General features: G+C 47.3%; 1 protein-coding gene and 1 pseudogene across 1 annotated transcript in view; one reads left to right on the top strand and one right to left on the bottom strand.

Annotated features, from left to right (window-relative positions):
* Nucleotides 1-22,333, top strand: part of LOC138287250 (zinc finger protein 850-like) — a 242,176-nt gene that overhangs the window by 64,818 nt on the left and 155,025 nt on the right. The window lies entirely within an intron of this gene.
* On the bottom strand, nt 19,074-20,726 carry LOC138288380 (zinc finger protein 271-like; annotated as a pseudogene).

The raw sequence follows: 22,333 nt of genomic DNA, 5'->3' as shown, positions 1-22,333 counted from the left end.
TATGGTCTAGAGCATCCTGAGGAGCTAGGAAGAGATGCCGGAGTAGAGATTCTGCAGAACATAGGGAGGGTGTAGGTCGGGAGACAGCTGTGTTGTTTGTAATTCATGGGGAGTTTGCTGTCAAGGATGATGCTGAGGTTGCACATGTGGGCCGTAGCTGTGGAAGTGGGTCCGAGTTCAGCTGGCCACCAGCTATTGACCCATATGGATGTGTTTCTCTGAGGATCAGCAATTTCGTTTTGTCGCAGCTGAGTTTGAGGCAGTTTGTTTTCATCCAGTCGGCTATGTTAGCCAAGTTTGTCCTGGTGGTGGAGGGGTCTTCTGTGAGCGAGAAGATGAGCTGGGATACGTCTGCATAGGAGATGATGTTCAGTCCGTGGAATCTGATGGTGTCAGCCAGGGTGATCATGTAGGAGTTGAACAAAGTGGGGCTGAGGGATGATCCTCGGGGTACACTGCATATGATGTTCTTGGGTGTGGATGTGAAGAGCGGCAGCCTGACACTATGGGTATGTACTGTCAGGAAGGAGGTGATCCATTTGAAGGCGTCTTCCTGTATGCTAATGCTGTGGAGTCTGTTGATGAGGGTGTGATGGGAGACAGTGTTGAAAGCAGCTGATAGGTCAAAAAGGTTAAGGGGAGAGTCTTCCCCTGTGATCAAGTTGCTTTCTTCCAGGTACCTGGTGAGCTTTTCAGCAATGGCCTTGTCCAGAACTTTGGCAGGGTAGGGAAGCAGAGGAATGGGTTGGTAATTTTTTAGTTGTCTGAGGTTGGTGGAGGGTTTGCTTTCCAAGAGCTTCCATTTGTCCGTACAAACACCTAGGGTGATGAAGGTGTGGAGGAAGCTGGTAGGTTCCATGCTGATGTGGTTGATTCAGACTTGGAACAGGTGGTGGGGGCATGAGTTGGTGAATGAATCTACGTGCTCTTATCAGCTAAGGTCTGGTGTGAAAAACACTGCTTGGTCTACCATGTGGAAAAACACAGCTTGGAAAAAACACAGCTCATCTGCAATGTCTCAACTGCAATGTCTAACCCCACATTAAAGCCAATAGGCAGCTAACCTAAATATCAAATGTTATGTCTAATGTCATGTCAAAGCCAACAGGCAGCTAAACTGAATACAGAATGTAATGGCTAATGCCATGTCAAAGCCAATAGGCAGCTGAACTGAATACAGAATGTAATGGCTAATGCCATGTCAAAGCCAATAGGCAGCTAAACTGAATACAGAATGTAATGGCTAATGCCATGTTAAAGCCAATAGGCAGCTAAACTGAATGCAAAATGTAATGGCTAACTCCATGGTAAAGGCAATAGGCAGCTAAACTGAACAAAACATATAATGTGCTACTGGTGAACATTGAGCAACTAATATGCGCAGTGTCATTGGTCAAACACCATTAATAGCATCACATTAATTCTCTGGTTTACTCATACACACAATGAATGTCTCATACAGGTAACACGTGAACGCACACACATAACATGCACAGGATGTTAGCATCAGGATCTGGGTTAGTGCACAGAAGCAGAACTCTACATGAGTGGGCAGTAAGCCCTACATTCATGTGACACAGTTAACAACTACTGATTTACAAAACTCTGAGAAACCATCTCTCTACATGATAAAACCATGACAGGGATTTTAGGCAACTGTCCAACAAATGAGGGCATGCTTTGGTTTCCCCTCCAGGTCCAGGTCAAGGGACAAGCCTAAACCTTTACACACATACATCAGATCAGTGTGACACTGGGGAAAAAAGAAAAACCATGACGCCAGATGGTCGAGGGTAGGCACTCAGGGCAGGATAAAACAAATTGACACCATGCACCGGACATTCCCACCCCTACACTAATGGTAACCCTATGAAGCACCCTACAAATTTAGGGTTACTTACACACAGAGGGCTCCTAATCCAAGCCAGGAGTCAATCTCCCCACTGGAGGTCAGGTATAAAGACTTATCACACATTACAATAATCAGATGACCAACCACTGGTTGTGTCAAGACTTTGGGGGTCATTACGACCCTGGCGGTTGGAGACCGCCAGGGCTAATGTGGCGTCCATACCGCCAACAGGCTGTCGGTACGGAGACCCATATTACGACCGCGGCGGTAGCGCCGCGGTCGCACCGCCGGGGCCGGCGGTTTCCCACCGTTTTAGCCCCGGCGGTGATAATCCGCCAGGGCAGCGCTGCCCTGGGGATTATGACTCCCCTACCGCCAGCCTGTTTCTGCCGGTTTGCACCGCCAGGAAGAGGCTGGCGGTAAGGGGAGTCCTAGGGCCCCTGCACTGCCCATGCCACTGGCATGGGCAGTGCAGGGGCCCCCTAACAGGGCCCCGTGCAGCTTTTCACTGTCTGCATAGCAGACAGTGAAAAGCGCGACGGGTGCTACAGCACCCGTCGCACGGCCGCAACACCACCGGCTCCATTAGGAGCCGGCTCCTATGTTGCGGCCGCATCCCCGCTGGGCCGGCGGGCGTAAACTAGGTTTGCGCCCGCCGGCCCAGCGGGGATGTTGTAATGGGGTCCGCGGGAGTGTGGCCGCATTGGCGGCCGCACGGCGGTTACCGCTTGGTGGGCTGCTGTAGCCGCCCGCCAAGCTTGTAATGACCCCCTCAGTTTTTGGGGCAGTAGTCACCAATGTCTAAAGGATTACCACTGTGTGACCAAACAAGCCCTGGTCGGTCTCTAGGACCAGTCACTGAGGGCCAGTGATCGGGTCGGACAGCAGTCCCAGTTTTATTTTATTTGCCTCAAATGTTCACCTACGAGTCTTCTACAGGTGCTGCAGGAGGTAGAGAATAGAGAGTGTCTGGTGTTCACCCACTAGTCTCCTACAGGTGCTGCCAGAGAGGGTATAGAATAGTTTTGGTTTGAAATAAAGTGTCTGGTGTTCACCCTCCAGTCTCCTATAGGTGCAACCAGAGAGGGTGTTGAATAGTTTTGGTTTCAAAGAGAGTGCCTGGTGTTCACCCTCCAGCCGTCTTCAGGTGCTAATGGAGAGAGTAAAAAATAGGTTCACCCACGAGTCTCCAAGTGCTGCCGGAGAAGGTGTGGAGTAGGCTGGGTTTGTGAGAGAGCATCTGGTGTTCACCCACCAGTGTCCTATAGGTGCTGCTTTAGAGGGTGTAGAATAGTTTTGGTTTGAAAGAAAGTGTCTGGTGTGCAACCTCCAGCTGTCTACAGGTGCTGCTGGACAGAGTGAAGATTAGGTCGGGTTTGACAGAGAGAGATGCTCATAAAGGGGCGCTGTTAGCATTTAAATGATCACACTCCTGTTTGCAGTACTTGAGTAGGGGGAGTCACAGAGAAGTTGGTGTTGCCTCAACCCTCCTCCTCAATGCTTACAAGACTGTCTTGCTTTTACTTTTTACATCATGAAGCCTTGATTTTGAAATGCATGATGAACTCACCGAGCTAGTGGTCCATCTGAACAAGGGAGGAGGGGACATGATTCAGCTTTTCTAATCCATCTGAGGCCACTCATCGTCCATACTATATTCTGTTTGATGCACCTGCACTGCTCCCACAAATCAATCTGAGGCCACTCATCGACCATTCTATATTCTGTTTGTTGCGCTTGCACTGCTCCCACACATCAATCTGAGGCCACTCATCGTCCGTACTATATTCTGTTTGATGCGCTTGCACTGCTCCCACACATCAATCTGAGGCCACTCATCGTCCGTACTATATTCTGTTTGATGCGCTTGCACTGCTCCCACACATCAATCTGAGGCCACTCATCGTCCGTACTATATTCTGTTTGATGCGCTTGCACTGCTCCCACACATCAATCTGAGGCCACTCATCGTCCGTACTATATTCTGTTTGATGCGCTTGCACTGCTCCCACAGATCAATCTGAGGCCACTCATCGTCCGTACTATATTCTGTTTGATGCGCTTGCACTGCTCCCACAGATCAATCTGAGGCCACTCATCGTCCGTACTATATTCTGTTTGATGCGCTTGCACTGCTCCCACAGATCAATCTGAGGCCACTCATCGTCCGTACTATATTCTGTTTGATGCGCTTGCACTGCTCCCACAGATCAATCTGAGGCCACTCATCGTCCGTACTATATTCTGTTTGATGCGCTTGCACTGCTCCCACAGATCAATCTGAGGCCACTCATCGTCCGTACTATATTCTGTTTGATGCGCTTGCACTGCTCCCACACATCAATCTGAGGCCACTCATCGTCCGTACTATATTCTGTTTGATGCGCTTGCACTGCTCCCACACATCAATCTGGGGCCACTCATCGTCCGTACTATATTCTGTTTGATGCGCCTGCACTGCTCCCACACATCAATCTGAGGCCACTCATCGTCCGTACTATATTCTGTTTGATGCGCCTGCACTGCTCCCACAGATCAATCTGAGGCCACTCATCGTCCATACTATATTCTGTTTGATGCGCCTGCACTGCTCCCATAGATCAATCTGAGGCCACTCATCGTCCATACTATATTCTGTTTGATGCGCCTGCACTGCTCCCACAGATCAATCTGAGGCCACTCATCGTCCATACTATATTCTGTTTGATGCGCTTGCACTGCTCCCACAGATCAATCTGAGGCCACTCATCGTCCATACTATATTCTGTTTGTTGCGCTTGCACTGCTCCCACAGATCAATCTGAGGCCACTCATCGTCCATACTATATTCTGTGTGATGCGCTTGCACTGCTCCCACAGATCAATCTGAGGCCACTCATCGTCCATACTATATTCTGTTTGTTGCGCTTGCACTGCTCCCACAGATCAATCTGAGGCCACTCATCGTCCATACTATATTCTGTTTGTTGCGCTTGCACTGCTCCCACAGATCAATCTGAGGCCACTCATCGTCCATACTATATTCTGTTTGATGCACCTGCACTGCTCCCACAGATCCATCTGAGGCCACTCATCGTCCATACTATATTCTGTTTGATGCGCTTGCACTGCTCCCACAGATCAATCTGAGGCCACTCATCGCCCATACTATATTCTGTTTGATGCGCTTGCACTGCTCCCACAGATCAATCTGAGGCCACTCATCGTCCATACTGTATTCTGTTTGATGCGCTTGTACTGCTCCCATAAATCAATCTGAGGATAGCAACTTAATTTTCTGCCACCAATCTCACATTCATTCACATTTACAGAATGTTTACAAAATTTTCAGTTGTACATTTTGAGCCTTTTCTTACATACACTTTATTAATCTCTAAATAATACTTGGTTTTCTAAGCAGTCACAGGGCCCCCTGAGCAGGCTTCAAAGACGTCAACGGTTCGCTGGACCACAGGTTAAGAATCACTGCCCTAGACATACATTTCAGTATTCTCTCTTCTTAAATAACAAAATCACTAAAGAGTTGACAGAATGTGAGTGAATGAACCAATCAAGAATTATTTTAGAATTAATGTGCATTAGTGTACATTGCATTAAAGTGTTACATCAATAGTACAGAAGAATACATCAATGACAAAAATGCATTTGACATTAGTTAATCTATTCATAAACGGTAGTAGGGAAACAAGGAACTGCTGCACCAAAAGTATAACTTACATCTAATGTCTAAAAACTAACTTAAAGCAATCAATAGTTTAAAATATCAATGGTTGAATGGCACTTGCAGAAATATGTTCCAGCAGCTTCCTCCTTCCTATGGATGACGTGAATTGTTAGGCTAATGACATCAATTTATGACTTAAACTCACACACTCTCTAGTTTCAATATGTTTCATACTTTTGGGAACGTATTACAGAACACTTGGGTCATGTGATATTAGAAGGAAAGTTATTACATATTTACAGTTTCTCACATTAGCTTTTTTTTTTTTTTAATAGCGTTATTCTAATTTTAAGGGCAACAATACATTGACAAAAGCAGCTTGAAAAATGCAATCCTGTTTTATTGTTATTTGTCTCCTTGGAGTCACACAACTGGCTGTGTGAGCGACTGTGTGCAGCTCATTATTCTGCGCATCTGCACTGAAAGCTAGAGACAGATTTCTTATCAATCAACAAACCATTTAAATTATTTAAACATCCTCACTGCCCTCTGCCCAGGTGCAGAAGACAATTCTCAGTGAACCCCCGCCATGTCATGCAGACAGGTAGGCATGAGGCAAGAAGAAAAACTGTGGTAACAATCTTTCTGGTGGATACTCTTATCTGCCTGCAGATTCCTCACCTGTAGAATACTCTCAGGCGCCACTATGGAAACTTCAAAGCTCTCACATCGCCGGTAGGGAGAGTTGGTTTGCATCAAGCCCAAAGGTGGCATTTGATGATGTCACCAGAGCAGTATAGCGCACAAGCACATCAGTTTCCATCCATTTTTTCCCAGCTTCAAGGCCAGCAGATTAACTGACATTGACATTAATTAATTTGGGACCTTATTAACTCTCCCTATAACACATCCATCAAACGGCGAGATCGATGGATCAATGAGGAATCTGCAAGTAGATAGAGTAAACCCCAGAAAGACTGTTACCACAGCTTAGTAACCTCTTGCTCCGATGGACTTGGTGGTGGGTCGACGCACTGACAAGATTATGTCTATCACCTCTGGTGGCAGCTGCATGGAGTTCAGATGTCCCCGCTCAATCTTCAGGCACGAAGGTGAAGGCCTTGGAAACTGGGATGCAGCAGCATTCCCTCCGACTGGGAGAGAAGGTCTAGTCTGCATGGCAGCTTCCGAAGGGGACATATGGAGAAGTGCTGAAGGTCTTCATACCACACTCCTGCTGGCCAATCAGGGGCGATGAGAAAGACTTGCAACTGATCTTGGTGTACCTTCTTCAGAACCCAAGAAATCAAAAGAAATGTGTAGTGCAGTTAAAACTTCCACCTAAACTGAAACGTGGCCCCCAATACACCCATGAATGGATACTGTAGGGCACAGCCCTTGTGGCATTGAGCATTTTCCCAAAAAGTGAACAAGCCCACCTGAGGAGTACCTAACCGGGTGAAGATGTCCTGGACTAATATCCCTAGTGGATGCCACTCCTGGTCGGCAAGATAATGCTTGCTGAGACTGTCAGCTCTGAAATTCAAGGAAACTCCGCTAGGTGGCAATGGTGATCCAAAGTCCTTGGTGGTGAGCCCAAGACCAGTCTTAATTCTTGCAGGCAAAATAGATGAGACCGTATTCCCCCTAGCTTATTGACGTAGCACACCACTCCGTAGTTGTCTGCTAGGATCTGGACGGACCAACCTTGGGTGGAGGAGAAGAAGGCCTTGAGTGCCAGCCACATTGCCTGCAGTTCCAACAGAGCCTGTTCTTCCAGAGACCAAAAACTCTGATCACCAGATCCTCTAGGCAAGCCCCCCACCCTGAAGTGGCAGCATTTGTTACTACTGTAGCCACGGTTGAAGGGGGAGCAAAGGCCATCTTGCAACTCAGTTTTACCTAATTTCCCCATTCAACCGCTTCTCCTGCAGCACTTCTGAAGATTATGATGGAGTACAACAGATCTCCCCTGTACTGTAGCCACTGCCCACAGAGGCACCACTGTACGGCGTACATGTACCAACATTCATATGGGACTAGGAGAATGCAGGAACCCATCAGACCTAGGAGTCAGAGGACCCACAGAACTGGAACTTTTGCACTGTGTTGAAAAGAGGGAACCATTTCCCCTGAATGTCTGCAATCCTTTGAGGTGGAGGAACGGCATGGGGAAGAGTGGTGTCCAGTGCTGACCCTATAAAGCGGAGTCGTTGGAAGGACGTTGGGTGGGATTCTGGCTCATTTGTTGAGAAACTCAGGTCAAACAGTAGGGCTACTCTTGACTGCAGACTGGGAGATACCACCATTGGCGATCCAAGTCTGATTAGGAAGTCATCCAGGTACGGCGGGAATATAGGTGTGCACAACCTTCGCAAATGGGTTGTAAACACTGCCACCACCTTTGTGACAACTGAGGTGCCGATATTAACTCAAATGGGAGCACAACAAACTAGTAGTGCATAGAACTTACAACAAAACAAGATACCTCTGATGCAAATGCAGGATCGGGATGTGGAAGTACCTATACTGCTGGTTGAGTGACACCATACAATCTCCAGCTTCCAAAGCTAGCAACACTTGAGCTAGGGCCTGCCGCTTTAACTTTTTCTTTTTGAAATGTAGTGTGGTCAGAAGCAGTGTCAACTGTGTTTCTCGTCCCCGACCCGGGCCATGAAGAGCCTTGCCTCATGTCCTTGATGGCCTTTGAGGGCTTGCTCTGCCAGGAGTTACAGGACCAGGAGTCGTAGTCTGAACCGAGGCACTTGTGGCAGATGAAGTGCGGATCTATTAGGGACACCAGTCCTTCCCAATCCTTACAGGGCCTGAACACGGATATCTTGGGACGGGACATAGTAGTGCGCTTGTTGGAAAAATTCCTGTGGGAAAACTCAAGATTCTTTGAGTGAGCGAGCTCCATATCTGCATCGAAAGAGTAGACAAAAGTAACTGATGTCCTGGTACTGGTGTAAGCGCTATATGGCTTTGGTGACACCAATGAATGTTACTTTTGGCACCAATACAATGCCAGGCCCACTAGCAGTAGTGTACTAGTGTAGGAGGCTGGCCTGGCTTGTAGTGGGTACCTTGGGTACTTACACCTTATACCATGTCCAGGTATCCCTTATTAGTGAAATAGTAGTGTTCTAGCAGCTTAGGCTGATAGAGGTAGCTATAGCAGAACAGCTTAGTCTGAACTAGGAGACTTGCAAAGCTCCTGCAATACCACTTATAGTTACACAGTACTTATACACAAGTAAAGACAATACTCAGTGTTACCAAAAGTAAAGGTATTTATTTGGGTGACAAAGTACCAAAAATATCTTAGAGACAATATTCCTTCTGGAGGTGGGTATTATTCTACACAATATATACACTAGACACCAACATTAGACAAGTAATTAGTCATAGAACAATGCAAACAATAGGAAATGCTATAGATTGCAATGGGAGAAAATAGGTCTAGGGGCAACACAAACCATATACTAAGAAAGTGGAATGCAAATCACAAATTCCCCCCTAGACAAGCGTAGTGTGTGCAGAATCGCTGGGAGAGTAAGAATACAGTAAAGGTAAGTAAATTACCCAACCCCAGAGCCCAGAAAACCAGGAGTAAAGTACTGCAAGTTTCCTTAGGACACACTACACCTCGTGATTGGGATTTTGCAGCAACCAAGGTTGCAAAGAACAACTGCTGGATTCCTGTACCTGAAGACCTGCAAAGGAAGAGGACCAAGTCCAGAAGTCAAAAGATGTTCCGGGAAGGACAGGAGCCCCTGCCAACCCAGATGAGGGTACAAAAGAAGAGTACCCAGTTAGTCGAAGACTGCAGGAATGCACCCTAGGAACATGCCAGCGGGTTTCTGTGTGATGCAAAGGATGTCCCACAACGTGAAGATCGTTGCAGACGTGATTTCGTGTTGGAAGTCACCAACAAGCCTTGGCTACGACAAAAGTGCGTTTTGCATCAAAATGGTGCTGGATGGACCCTCAACTCTGTGTGAGGAGGAAGCGGGAGCTCTCAACATTTTAGAGAGCCCTTCGGATGCCAGCCAGCACCCCCAGGAGTCACAGGATCTGGGGACAAAGGAGGTGCAAAACACGGTTGATGCACCACAACAAAAGAAAGTCCCACGCCACCGGAGAACAACTCAGCAAGTTGAGCATCACAGGATGGAGTGCTGGGTACATGGGCCAGGCTGTGCACGAAGGATTTTGCAAACAGTGCACAGAGGCCTCAGGAGGTGAAGAAAACGCAGTACACAGGGGTACCGTCGCTCTCAGGGAAGGCAAGGTCTTACCTACTCCAAATGGCGTCAGCAGGGCCTCAGGACAGTCCATGTCGATGATGTCCACCCTCTGTGTCCTTAGGAGCAAGCTCGTTTCTGTGAGAGGAGTCCAAGCGTACCAGTGCCTGCTTGGAGCAGGGGATTGACTTTGTCACTCCACTGGCCCTTCTGGTGCAGGATGAAGACAGGGAGTCCCCAGAGTGTGCACACCGTGGAAACTGTTGCAGCTGCTGACTTGGAGCTGAGGTTGCAGAAGAAAAGTATCTCTTGTGGATACTTTGTTGCAGTTACAGCGTTTCTTGAGCAGGCTGCGGTTGATCCTAGGTCAGAGGATGCCGAAGTTGTTGCAGAGGAGTCCTGAAGGAAACTTGCAAGCAGAATCTGAAAAGAACCCACAGCAGGGACCCTAAATAGCCCTGAGAGGGGGATTGGCTACCTTATCAGGTATGGGCCTATCAGGAGGGGTCTCTGACATCACCTGCTGGCACTGGCCACTCAGAGCTCTCCAGAGTACCCCCACACCTTGCAAAGCAAGATGGCTGAAGTCTGGGACACACTGGAGGAGCTCTGGGCACCAACCCTGGGGTGGTGATGGACAGGGGTGTGGTCACTCCCCTTTCCTTTGTCCAGTTTCCCACCAGAGCAGGAAAGAAGGGGTCCCCGAACCGGTTTAGACTGATTTATGCAAAGAATGCACCATCTGTGCCCTTCAAAGCATTTCCAGAGGCTGGGGGAGGCTACCACTTCCCAGCCTGTAACCCCTATTTCCAAAGGGAGAGGGTGTAACACCCTGTTCTCAGAGGAAATGCTTTGTTCTGCCTTCCTTCGACTGGGCTGCCCAGACCCCAGGAGGCCCAAACCCGGTCTGTGAGGTGGCAGCAGCTGCAGATGCAGAGCAAGCCTCAGAGAGGTGGTTTGGAAGTACTGGGGGTCCATGGTGGAGCCCCCAGGATGCATGGAGTTGGCTCCCCAATACCAGATTTGGAACGGGGGGACAATTCCATGATCTTAGACATGTTACATGGTCATATTCGGAGTTACCATTGTGAAGCTACATATGGGTATTGACCTAAATGTAGTTCACATGTGTAATGGCGTCCCCCACTCACAAAATCCGGGGAAATGGCCGTGAACTATGTGGGGGCACTTTTGCTAGTGCAAGGGTGACCTCACACTTAGTAACTTTGCACCTAACTTTCAGCAGGTGAAGGTTACACATATAGGTGACTTATAGTCATATAAGTCTAGTGAAAATGGTTGTGAAATAGTGGGTGCACCATTTCATGCAGGCTGCAATGGCAGTCCTGTGTAAGGGTTTGTCTGAGCTCCATATGGGTGGCAAAAGAAATGCTGCAGCCCATATGGATCTCCTGGAACCCCAATGCCTGGGTACCTAGGTACCATATACTGGGGACTTATAAGGGGGGTCCAGTGTGCCAATTTAAATTGGTAAAGGAAGTCACTGGCCTACAGTAACAAATTTAAAAGCAGAGAGAGCATTAGCACTGAGGTTCTGGTTAGCAGAGCCTCAGTGACACAGTCAAGCACTACTGACAACACATACATTAGGCCACAAACTATGAGCACTGGAGTCCTGGCTAGCAGGATCCCAGTGAGACAGGCAAAACACACTGACATATAGGTTTTTATCTATGAGCACTGATGTCCTGGCTAGCAGGCTTCCAGTGACACAGTAAAAACACACTGACACACACTCACAAACAGACCAAAAGTTGGGGTAACCATGCTAGAAAGAGGCTTCTTTCTCACAACTAGCCTTGAAGATTCCGGATCCAGACTGGCACCTGCAGATTATGCTATAGGGGAGGAATCATCAGGTAGAAGTATCCATCAGAAGTGATCTCTCTTTAGTGACAGGTGCTGAGACACTTGACTCTCATTGGGTCACAAAGCCTTCAATACGAAACATGCCAGGATGTACAGAACTCTGGCAACATAGATGTGCTGTGTTCATTCTGGTAGTTAACAGCAAGTAACAGTTTCATTTTCAAGTTCTGAAAGTGACCTCATCCCAAACTACCACTATTAGGATCAGGTGATGGTGGTCAGCAGCAGGGACTCAGGACTTTACTACTAATTCAATGAAATGCATTAGTTTTTATCCATCTTAGGCTACTGAAGATGTTTCCATTTCTTTCTTCTCACATGAATATTTTATCAGAGAACTAATTCATCTACACAAGGCTGGACTATGAGAATACTCTATTTGGCGGCTCGAGCAACACAAATGCACATTTAAGATGATTCAGAAAGCTGCGGTCTATCTTACTTGTGGTCCGAGAAAGTCACAACTGCATCACAAATGTACATTTTTTACTCACGAGGCAGCACACACTCTTTAAGTCCTTGCATTCACCAGCAGAGCTATACAAAATGAGAGTTCCTTTTAGCTTTTAAACATAAATCTGAATATCATTTGTGTTTCTTTTCTTCTCAATCCAGATTTCTTTTCCCGTGCCAAGGTTCTAGAAATGTATAGAATTTAGTCAATAGTTCTGGATTCTAGCTTCTAAGAGCTGGAATTCTTTCCTGTTGAAGATTCAATCTTTACTTAACGGTCAAGCCTTCAGAAACCTATTAGGATCTAAACGTTTCAACATATTTTTCTCCTATCAACAGTTTTGCCATCTTACACTGATTCTATCCTTGCACCAGTCAGAACTTGGTTGAATGATTCTCTGCAAATAACAAACTCATAAAATATATTTACGGGAGTGGCTAAGATGGCCACCGCTTAGGAGCCTTTCTCCTGAGCTCCGCCATTGGCCTTGAGAAACACCAGCTTGTGCGCCCTGTCATGCAACCAGTAGCCACAGGCAATGTCCCCTGGTGGCGTGCGGGCCCCTGAGACTGGCCGCAGAACCGGAGTGTGGCCCGGCAGATGGCGAAAGCAGGGCTGAGGCAGATCGCGAATGGCGTGGAGGCCTCTCGGGTCCCTACCGGGGTGAGGAGGCCCGGTCTGCAGGGGGATGTTGTGTGGAGGCACCCCCGGTGCACGACCCATCGGCCTGGTGAGTGTCTCCTGGGGCCCTTGTGTGGTGCCGGGGGCGCTGACTGGTTGCCTACGGAAGGGAGCTGAGGAGGACCGCGTGTGTCGCGGAAACTGGGGGCTTTCGAGGCCCAACTGGATGCCGAAGAGTGGTCAGACTTCCCCCCTGATCGCCGGTCGGGCGAAGGAGAGAAGCCGGAGCCGTGCTGGCCTAAAGGAAGGACAAGACAGGCCTAGCGGAGCGGAGGCCCATGGGCGCTTGAGTGGCTGCAGGGCAGGTAGAAGGTGACGTAATCAAACGGCAGAGAGCGGGAGCACCGAGGCCGTTGGGGGACGTGAAATAAGAGCGGCTGCGTTGCGCGGCCAGAGAAGCGAGCCAGTCTTCCACGTGAGGATCTGGGATGGGGCGACTTACCGATCAGACCAGAGACTCAGAGACTGCCTGGGACCCTGGGCTACGGGTAGGCGAGGGGGGGGGGTGAGCGGACACCCCGACCCGGAGACCTACGTGACTGCTGCTGTGTTTGGCCACCAACGGAGAGGCAGGTGAATTACGTGGGACATTCCTGGGCACCTTAACCCCAGCACAAGAACTGCGACAGAGTCCAAATTTGGGGCAAACTTGAAACTAGGAAAGGGGCGCTCGGCACAGCTCGGAGACTGAACTGAGGGCTGACACCGGACCTGACGACTCAGGTATCAGCGATGGTACAGAGACACTCAACGAGCCGAGGACGCAGCTGGTGGACTATATTTCCAATAAGGTCAGAGATCGCTCATGGGATGGCCGCAATGATGTCCCAGAGACATAACAAGAAGGAGGGTTCCCTCAAGGACCTCTTCAACAAAATTCCAGCCAAGAAGGCGCAGCCATTCGAGCCCCCGGTGACAGAACGTGGAGAGTCAGTAGACCAAGGAACATAGGGAGACGGAGAAGCACCCCTGACTAGTTCCTTCATGGAGCAGCTATTTGGGTCCCTACGTGGAGACTTGAAACAAGAAATAGTGGCGGAGGTCAAAGAACTTAAACGAGAAGTTGTGGATCTGGGGCAATGAGTAGACACACTAGAACAAGCCTGTGATGCGCGAGAGGAAGAACTGGACTGCTACAAGAGGGAGCCTCTTACCCTACAGGACAAGAATCAAGAACTGCAATACCAGATTGAGGACTTGGAGACGCTTCAATATTCGAATAAAGGGTGTACCATCGCAGGCGGTGACAGGAGTGCTAGAGGACTTTGTGGTTCGCCTTTTCCAACATGTAGCACCGGCCCTAAAGGATCAGACTGTGATGCTTGAAAGAACACACAGGGTTGGCCGTCCGGTCTGCTCCCAAGGTCAAGCTCAGGACACACTGACCTGCCTGCATCACTACAAAGGGAGACCATAATGTCAGTGGTCTGAGACCAACCATTAATTGACTTTGAGGGTTTTCGAGTTGGCTTATTCCAGGACTTATTGACGCTGACGCTATAGCATTGTAGAGTGTTCTGAACTGTAACGGACTTCCTAAGAGAAAGTGGTATTAGATATAAGTGGGGCCATCCTTTCCGCCTCCACTTCGTCTGACAAAATGAAACCCATAGCATCTGCACGTTGGAGGAGGCACAGGCCATGGATGGCATGCCATCCCCCCTCAGAGACATGGCACAGTCGCCAAAGGAACGAGAGCAGCAACCGCAAATTGGTGGGGGGGCACTCAAAAACTTAGGCCAGACGAACCAAACATCATAAGCTCACAAAGGCAGAGAGGGCGACATTACTTAAAAGCCTACGCAGCCATGACAGCGTCTCAGAAGTGGATTCGGACCAATGAAGATCCACATACAATCTTGACAAAGAACTGCGACCCGATGGGCAGTTAGAGAAGCAGAGCACAATCTGGTGAAGGCAAAGGGACACTTGATTGAGACCGCCGTGTGGCGGAGCTCCAATCCCCTCAACAGTGGTGGTCGCCTGACGACGGAATGAGGACCGGGCTCACCCCCAGATTGATCTACGTTTGTTCTCAGACGGGGAACACTTCTCACTTTATACCTTGTTGTTTGTTCTCTCTTTCCCTATTCCCTATCCCTCTATCCTGAGTTTGCAGGGCCACACCTTACCCCCTTGCCAGTCACGGGTACACATACCTGGGTATTTGTCCTATTGGGTAAAGGGTTCAATCAACACCGTATCGGTAAGCCTCACCTTCCCCATGACCACTGTCCTTAGTCTAAATGTTCAGGGTCTTAATGCAGCTGTGAAACGTCAAGCACTGCTGATACAGCTCAGAGACGCAAGGGCTGATCTTTGCCTCCTACAGGAAACTCATCTAGTTCGCTCAGACTGGAAAAGGCTGAGATCACGCTGGTTTGACAGACAATTTCACTCCTCAGGCCCCAGGAGGCGGGCAGGGGTAGCAATCCTTTTGGCCACCAACTTCCTATGACGGGCACTTGATGTACAAGCCTAGATTCCTGGGAGACTTCTCTCCCTTCACATAGACCTTCGAGGCCATAGGCTGATGGTAGCTACCATTTACGTTCCGATCGAACAGCAGGCACGATTCTTAAGAGATGCCCAGGGGAGGGTTCTGGCTACCCTGGATGAGGACATTGTGGTGGAGGGAGACTTTCACCTAGTGCCAGACACCCAGCTTGACAGATCAGTTCAGAGATATGGCCATGTGGGTACCTTCCCAAAGAATTTCCGGGAGTGGGTGGGGGCGGCAGTACTCATAGATGTCTGGCGCAAGCAGCACCCGATGGAGAGGGAATACTTTTTCTTCTCTGCTGCACACCAGACCTACGCATGCATTGACCTCTTCCTCACCTCACCACGCGTTACCAACCGGGTAACCAAGACTAAGATCGGGATGGCATCCCTGTCGGATCACACCCCGCTCAAGCTGTGGCTCAGCCTTTCACCACACGCCCCAGATGCAAAATGCCTGATCGACCCGGACCAAACTGGGTTCAGCCCCGAGCACTCCTGTAGCGCTAATAATAAAAGATTATGCTATTTACCAGACAAGGTACATCGCGCCCAAATCCTAGCCCTTCTTCTTTGTATTGACGCAGAAAAGGCCTTTGACCGGCTCCACTGGTATTACCTCCATGAGGTTCTGAGGCATTTCGGGCTTGGATCCAGATTACGCAACTGGATACGGTGCAATTATGATAAACCTAGAGGTACACTGCAGGGCTGCCCCCTCTCGCCTCTACTTTTTGCCCTATACATGGAGCCCTTTGCTGAATGTATACGCAATCATCCAGATCTAACTGGGCTACCGATGGGTGGTAGAACGCATAAACTGGCTCTCTACACAGATGATGTGCTGCTCCATCCCTCTCAACCTCAAATCTCCCTGGCAGGTGTCATGACATAACTGATAACATTTAGTAAAGTCTCAGGCTTTAAAACCAATCTCACCAAATCATCGATACTGAACTTAACTATCCCAGAGACGGAGAGGTGCTCTCTAGAGGCGAGGCTCCCCTTCTCATGGGCCGCACAAGAAATCATGTATCTGGGCCTGAAAAAAAGATCCCATGCCCGAAGCGACGGCAGCATGCAACTACACAAGTATATTGGATACTGCTCGCACTGAACTGACGAAATGGAGGGCCTACAGCCTCTTGTGGCTGGGTCGTATAGCTGCGATTAAGATGACTCTTCTGCCTAAAATACTTTACCTCATGCAGACACTGCCGCTGCAGCCACCTCCCCACCTGCTAGACAAGTTGCAGGCACTTATATGGGAGTATATTTGGAGTGGCAAGAGGGCTAGAATGTCAAAGGGCCAGGTATGCCTATCTCAGGCAGAGGGAGGCCTGGGTGTCAGGCATCTGCTTAGCTACTACTATGCAGCTCAGCTGCACTATATGGTCAAATGGTCCTGCCCGCACATGCAAAAATACTGGTGTTTTATCGACCAGGCAGTAGCGGGAATGCACATATGGAAGGTGCCATGGCTACCTAGAAGGCACTGACCGCCTGGAGTGTATGTTTCCCCAGTCCTGCGGTTTACGATGGGAGCATGGGACAGGGTATAGATGGCAAAGGAACTGTCCATGCCGATCTCCCCCCAGATACCGCTTAACGGCAACCCCGCAATTGGGGAGCCTGCTTTTCTAACGTGGCAGGACTCACAGTGCAAGAGAATCGTGGACCTCTTTAATGAGAAAGGTGTCATGGACTTTAGCTGACTATAGGCAGAGTATGGTTTCCCTGACAACGCATACTGGCAATACCTAGCTGTCTACCACTGGGTAACCTCCCCCGCAATACATCCGCATGCGAGCAGACCCCTAATTTGCTTCAAACAGTGGCTCCTAACTAGGGAAACGGACAAGCGAATCCTGTCCGATATTTACACCTTTTTGGTTACGCCGACCACGCTTCTCACCACACAAGCCAAACGCAGATGGGAGTTCGAATGCGAGTGCACCTTTACAGATCGAGAGTAGCAGGATATTTTACACAGGGCACGAGTGACAGCCCGCGCCACAACCACCAAAGAAATGTTCCTGAAAATTGCCCACCACATGTATTATACACCGGCTTGGATGGCTAAATCGGGGGTGCACAGCGATGATAAATGTTGGTGTGGATGCAGACTGCAGTGCACACTTTTGTTGTGGCACTGTCCAAAAGTTACCCCCTTTTGGGGCCCAATTCTCCAAGCAATAGATGATATTTATAACACCAACATACCACAGTTTCCTAGTTATATCCTGCTGGGCCTCCCCAACTGCCAAACATGCCCACTCTGCTCCGCTAGGGGCCGGGCTATTACTCTGGCCTTGGGAGATGCTAAGCAGCTACTGCTGCTGCGCTGGGGCTCGGAGTCTATCCCCACTCACACTGACTGGTTACACAAATTGTGGACACTTATGGGCATGGAAAAACTGACGGCAGCAGCAACCGGTACACTACCCTGCTTCGATAAAACATGGTGCCCGGCTCTCAGATATATGGCAGCAGAGCTTAGGGAACTGACCGGCCACTCATACTTCCGCATCCTGCGGTTGACAAGGACAGTAAATTCTCATGACTGTACCAATAAACTTACCCCTGACAAACAATTCCGGCTGATAATCCGATCTCTGGCTGGGCCAATGACTGACAACAGCAAACCACTGAAATAAGGTATCCCCCGCCTCTACACCCCTCTCCCTTCTCATCTTTCCTTCTGTTTTTGTTCCCCCCCCACCGGCCAATGGTTGTAGGTGGGAGATATTGTAATGTTCTTTATGTAACCATAAAGTATATTTACATACAATTAATCTAACAATAAATCATCTAAATAGTCCATGGTGAGCCATCCAGTCTCCCAAGGATGGAGCTGTTGAACACCACTGTGGAAGTACCACTACGGTGTGTGCATTAACAAATGCATGTGATGATGGAAATGAGCATCACTTCTCCCGAATTAGGTCTTGGGAGGTAAATGCTGAGCACAGCAAACATTAACCCAGAGTGTTACTGTTCACATTTTCCTACTTTTGATTCTTATGCTTTTGGACACTGTTCTCTTGCGACTGTCACTGAACCATCAATCTTGCATAAAGCGCCAAACACCACATTCAGCTATGAATTTCTCCAGTGTGTGCTTGTTTAATCGGTTTGAGTGGATTGGGTTTACAGGTTTTAGCACTAATACCAGAAGTTAGCTGAAATACACGTGTTAGTCCAAGCATTGGTCATAGTGTTGCTTTTACAGGCAGCATGATCAAGTGTGCTTGGATGTTTTTCTTTAGAACTTTACTTCATCAAAGAAAAAACACACTTTTCCTTTTAGTCCACACTCTGTTGATGTCTTAATGTGTTGATTGCAACTTCTTTTCTTTTTCTTATATGTAGAGAAATGAAATGAGCAACCACTGGCAACAGACACTTTTATGATTCTACAACTATCTGCGTGTTTTTTGTTTACTTACTAGCCAAGGCTTCTATCATCTACTTATCATCACTTGGAATTTGAATATCCTGCATTATTGTAATGTTATCATCTTCTGAAATTCACTGATAGCTATGTACACTTGGTAATCAACTAAAGCTCTTCTCTTATTCACTGCACTTGAATAGTTTTTACTCTTTGTGTGTTCACTGATGTGTTTGTAGTTCTGATAACTGGCTACAGCTCTTCACTCATTCACTGCATTTGTATGGTTTAGTTTTTCACCTGTGTGTGATCGCAGATGTTTTTGAAGATCTGATAAATGACTGAATCTCTTCTCACATTCATTGCAATAGAATGGTTTCTCCCCCATGTGTGTTCACTGATGCCTTTGGAGGTGGGATAACAGACTAAAGCTCTTTCCAGTCTCACTTCAATGGTATAGTTTTACCCCGGTGTGTGTTCGCTGATGTTGTAGGGCTGATAAGTGACTAAAGCTCTTCACACGTTCACTGCAATGGTATGGTTTCTCCTGTGTGTGTTTGCTGATGTATTCGTAGGTGTGATAATTGTCTGAAGCTCTTCACACATTTACTGCAATTGTATGGTTTTTCCCCAGTGTGCGTTCGCTGATGTATTTGCAGACACGATAATCGACTAAAACGTTTCACACATTCACTGCATCCGAAGGGCTTTTCCCCTGTGTGTATTTGCTGATGTTTCCTTAATGTTGAAGATGCACTAAAACTACTTTTTCTACATTGGCTGCATTGGTATGTTTTTTTGCCTGTGTATGTTTGTTGATGTTTTTGGAGATCTGATAATTGACTGAATATCTTCGCACATTCATTGCAATGGTATGGTTTCTCCCCTGTGTGTGTTCGCTGATGGCTTTGGAGTTGTGATAAATGACTAAAGCTCTTCATACATTCACTGCAGTTGTATGGTTTCTCCCCAGTGTGTGTTCGCTGATGCTGTTTTAGGTATGATAAAAAACTAAAGCTCTTTTCACATTCATTGCACTTGAATGGCTTTTCTCCTGTGTGTATTCGCTGATGATTCCTTAATGTCGAAGAGCTACTAAAGTTACTTCCACATTCATTGCAATGATAGGGTTTTTCCCCGGTGTGTATACGCTGATGGCTTTGGAGAGCTGATAATCGACTAAAGCTCTTCACACATTCAGTGCACTTGAATGGCTGTTCTCCTGTGTGTATTCGCTGATGATTCCTTAATGTCGAAGAGCCACTAAAATTACTTCCACAGTCACTGCAATGGTATGGTTTTTCCCCGGTATGTGTACGATGATGGCTTTTCAAATCTGATAACAGCCTAAAGCTCTTCAGACATGTATTGCACCTAAAAGGCTTTTCTCCTGTGTGTATTCGCTGATGTTTCCTTAATGTTGAAGATTCACTAAAACGACTTTCACATTCGCTGCAATGGTATGGTTTTTCGCCTGTGTGTGATCGGTGATGTTTTTGGAGATATGATAACTGACTGAATCTCTTCACACATTCATTGCAATGATATGGTTTCTCCCCCGTGTGTGTTCGCTGATGTCTTTGGAGGTGTGATAACAGAGTAAAGCTCTTTCCACACTCAGTGCAATGGTATGGTTTTACCCCGGTGTGTGTTCGCTGATGCTGTTGTAGGGCTGATAAGTGGCTAAAGCTCTTCACACATTCACAGCAATGGTATGGTTTTTCCCCTGTGTGTGTTCGCTGATGTATTCGTAGGTGTGATAACTGACTGAAGCTCTTCACACATTCACTGCAATGGTATGTTTTTTCCCCAGTGTGCGTTCGCTTATGTCTTTGCAGGCATGATAATCGACTAAAACTTTTCGCACATTCACTGCATCTGAATGGCTTTTCTCCTGTGTGTGTTTGCTGATGGGGCTTTAATTGCGATGACAAACTAAAGCTCTCACTGCATGTGTATGATTCTTCTTTCTTGGTTAGAGTCTCTGGGTCGGGTCTATATTTGTCTACAGCCCATGACTGTGTTTTCTTATGGGTCAACATGGTTGGTAAAGCACTTGTATTAATCTCAGTTTCCTGTATTTGTTCGTATTAAGGACATTTGATTTCCAATTTAAAAGCAAAGTGCAATGGCCACTAAATACTTGCCAGACTCATAATATGAGAAAGGCTTCCTTACGAGAGATTATGCCTTTAGATTGGATAACATTTTCGAGGCTTGTGGGTAAAGATTAATCCTCTTCCTTTTGGTTGGTGTACATTGGGACAGTCCGTTGTATTGTAGACAGTAGAACTCTTCTTTCCTTTATCATTCAGTTGTTGTCTCCACTCAGTTGTGCTTTTCTCTGGTTCTTGTGGTGTATTCAAGAAGAGTTTACCTGGTGCACTGAATTATGGTCTGTTATCATTTTAGGAACCAGAGCACCGTGGTAAACACATCATACAGATCCCATGATCAAAACTGGTGTTGGTCGCCTGTTTATTCAGGAGGTGGTTTGTCGGTGCTGTTACCTTAATTTTCTTGACATCATTTCACAGTCTTGTGGTATGAAGGTGCACAACTTACAGTCTTGTGTTCACTGAATTGTCCTTTAGAGCTTCTTCTAGCGTCTGTTAGTTTATGTTCAGGGTCCTCAGTCTCTGACAGTACTGATGTTTTCTTGAATATTGGAGGTGATTGTTTCTGAACATTTTTGTTGACTTACAGAATCACTGTTGTTATTCATAAGCATTTCATGCATTCAAGGCTTGTTTTCTGTTGGATGTAAAGAGATTTAAAATTACGAAATGCAAATGTAACAGAATGTGAAAAACAATATTTAACTGGCTATAAACACCATCTCTTATTTACCATATTTGAAACTTAGCAATGTTTTTTTTTCACCATCCACATATATATAACTAAATGTTCTGTTGAACATGTCACATCTTATCCACTTCAGAAAAGAAGGTGATTTATTAGTGATCACATAGTAACTTAGCATGGAAAGGGCGAGCACGGACCACCCACATGCTACAGGTACAGCTTATGGTAGATGCAGATGGATCAGATTTCATGTAAACAAAAACAGATTGTAGAAAAAGAGGACTCAGGATGTACTGCTGTTTCTTCAGTTTCAGGAAGTGTACAACAAAGTTAACTTCTCTGGAAGTATAGAATGAAGTTAACTGCATTCACATAATTAAATGCTTTCCTGTTCCCATTGGATCATCTCAAGTGCCCCCTCCTCTCTTCACCTTGTCTTTACAGACCATCTGGGATATGAAAACTACTCTGGAAACAAATTGGAACCCTTAGTTAATTATATATGGGTCCTACAAGCAGATCAGGCCACCTTCAGGGACAGAAAAGATGCGAGCAAATTGGTGCTGCCTGGAACACGCCCCTTGCTGACAGAAATTCTGTCCCACACCAACGCCCTCTAGATGGAGTTATCACAAGTACAAACCATGGTGGAGGACACTGAGGGCCAATCTTGCCGGAACCATATGCAAGTGTTGGGCCTCCCAGAAGGCCCAAATATGAAACTTTTACTCGGGGAATGTCTGATTCATATCGTCCTTGGCAGTAAACGTATCAAGTCTGGACACTGGATCGGGCCCACTCTGTCACCCTGTCCACCTTGAACTGCCATTGCTCCCCTTCATAT

The sequence above is a fragment of the Pleurodeles waltl genome, chromosome 4_1 (genome assembly GCF_031143425.1).
Source record: "Pleurodeles waltl isolate 20211129_DDA chromosome 4_1, aPleWal1.hap1.20221129, whole genome shotgun sequence".
NCBI classification, from domain to species: Eukaryota; Metazoa; Chordata; class Amphibia; order Caudata; family Salamandridae; genus Pleurodeles; species Pleurodeles waltl.
Note: the sequence above shows the minus strand (reverse complement) of the source record. Positions and strands in the feature narration are given on the sequence as shown.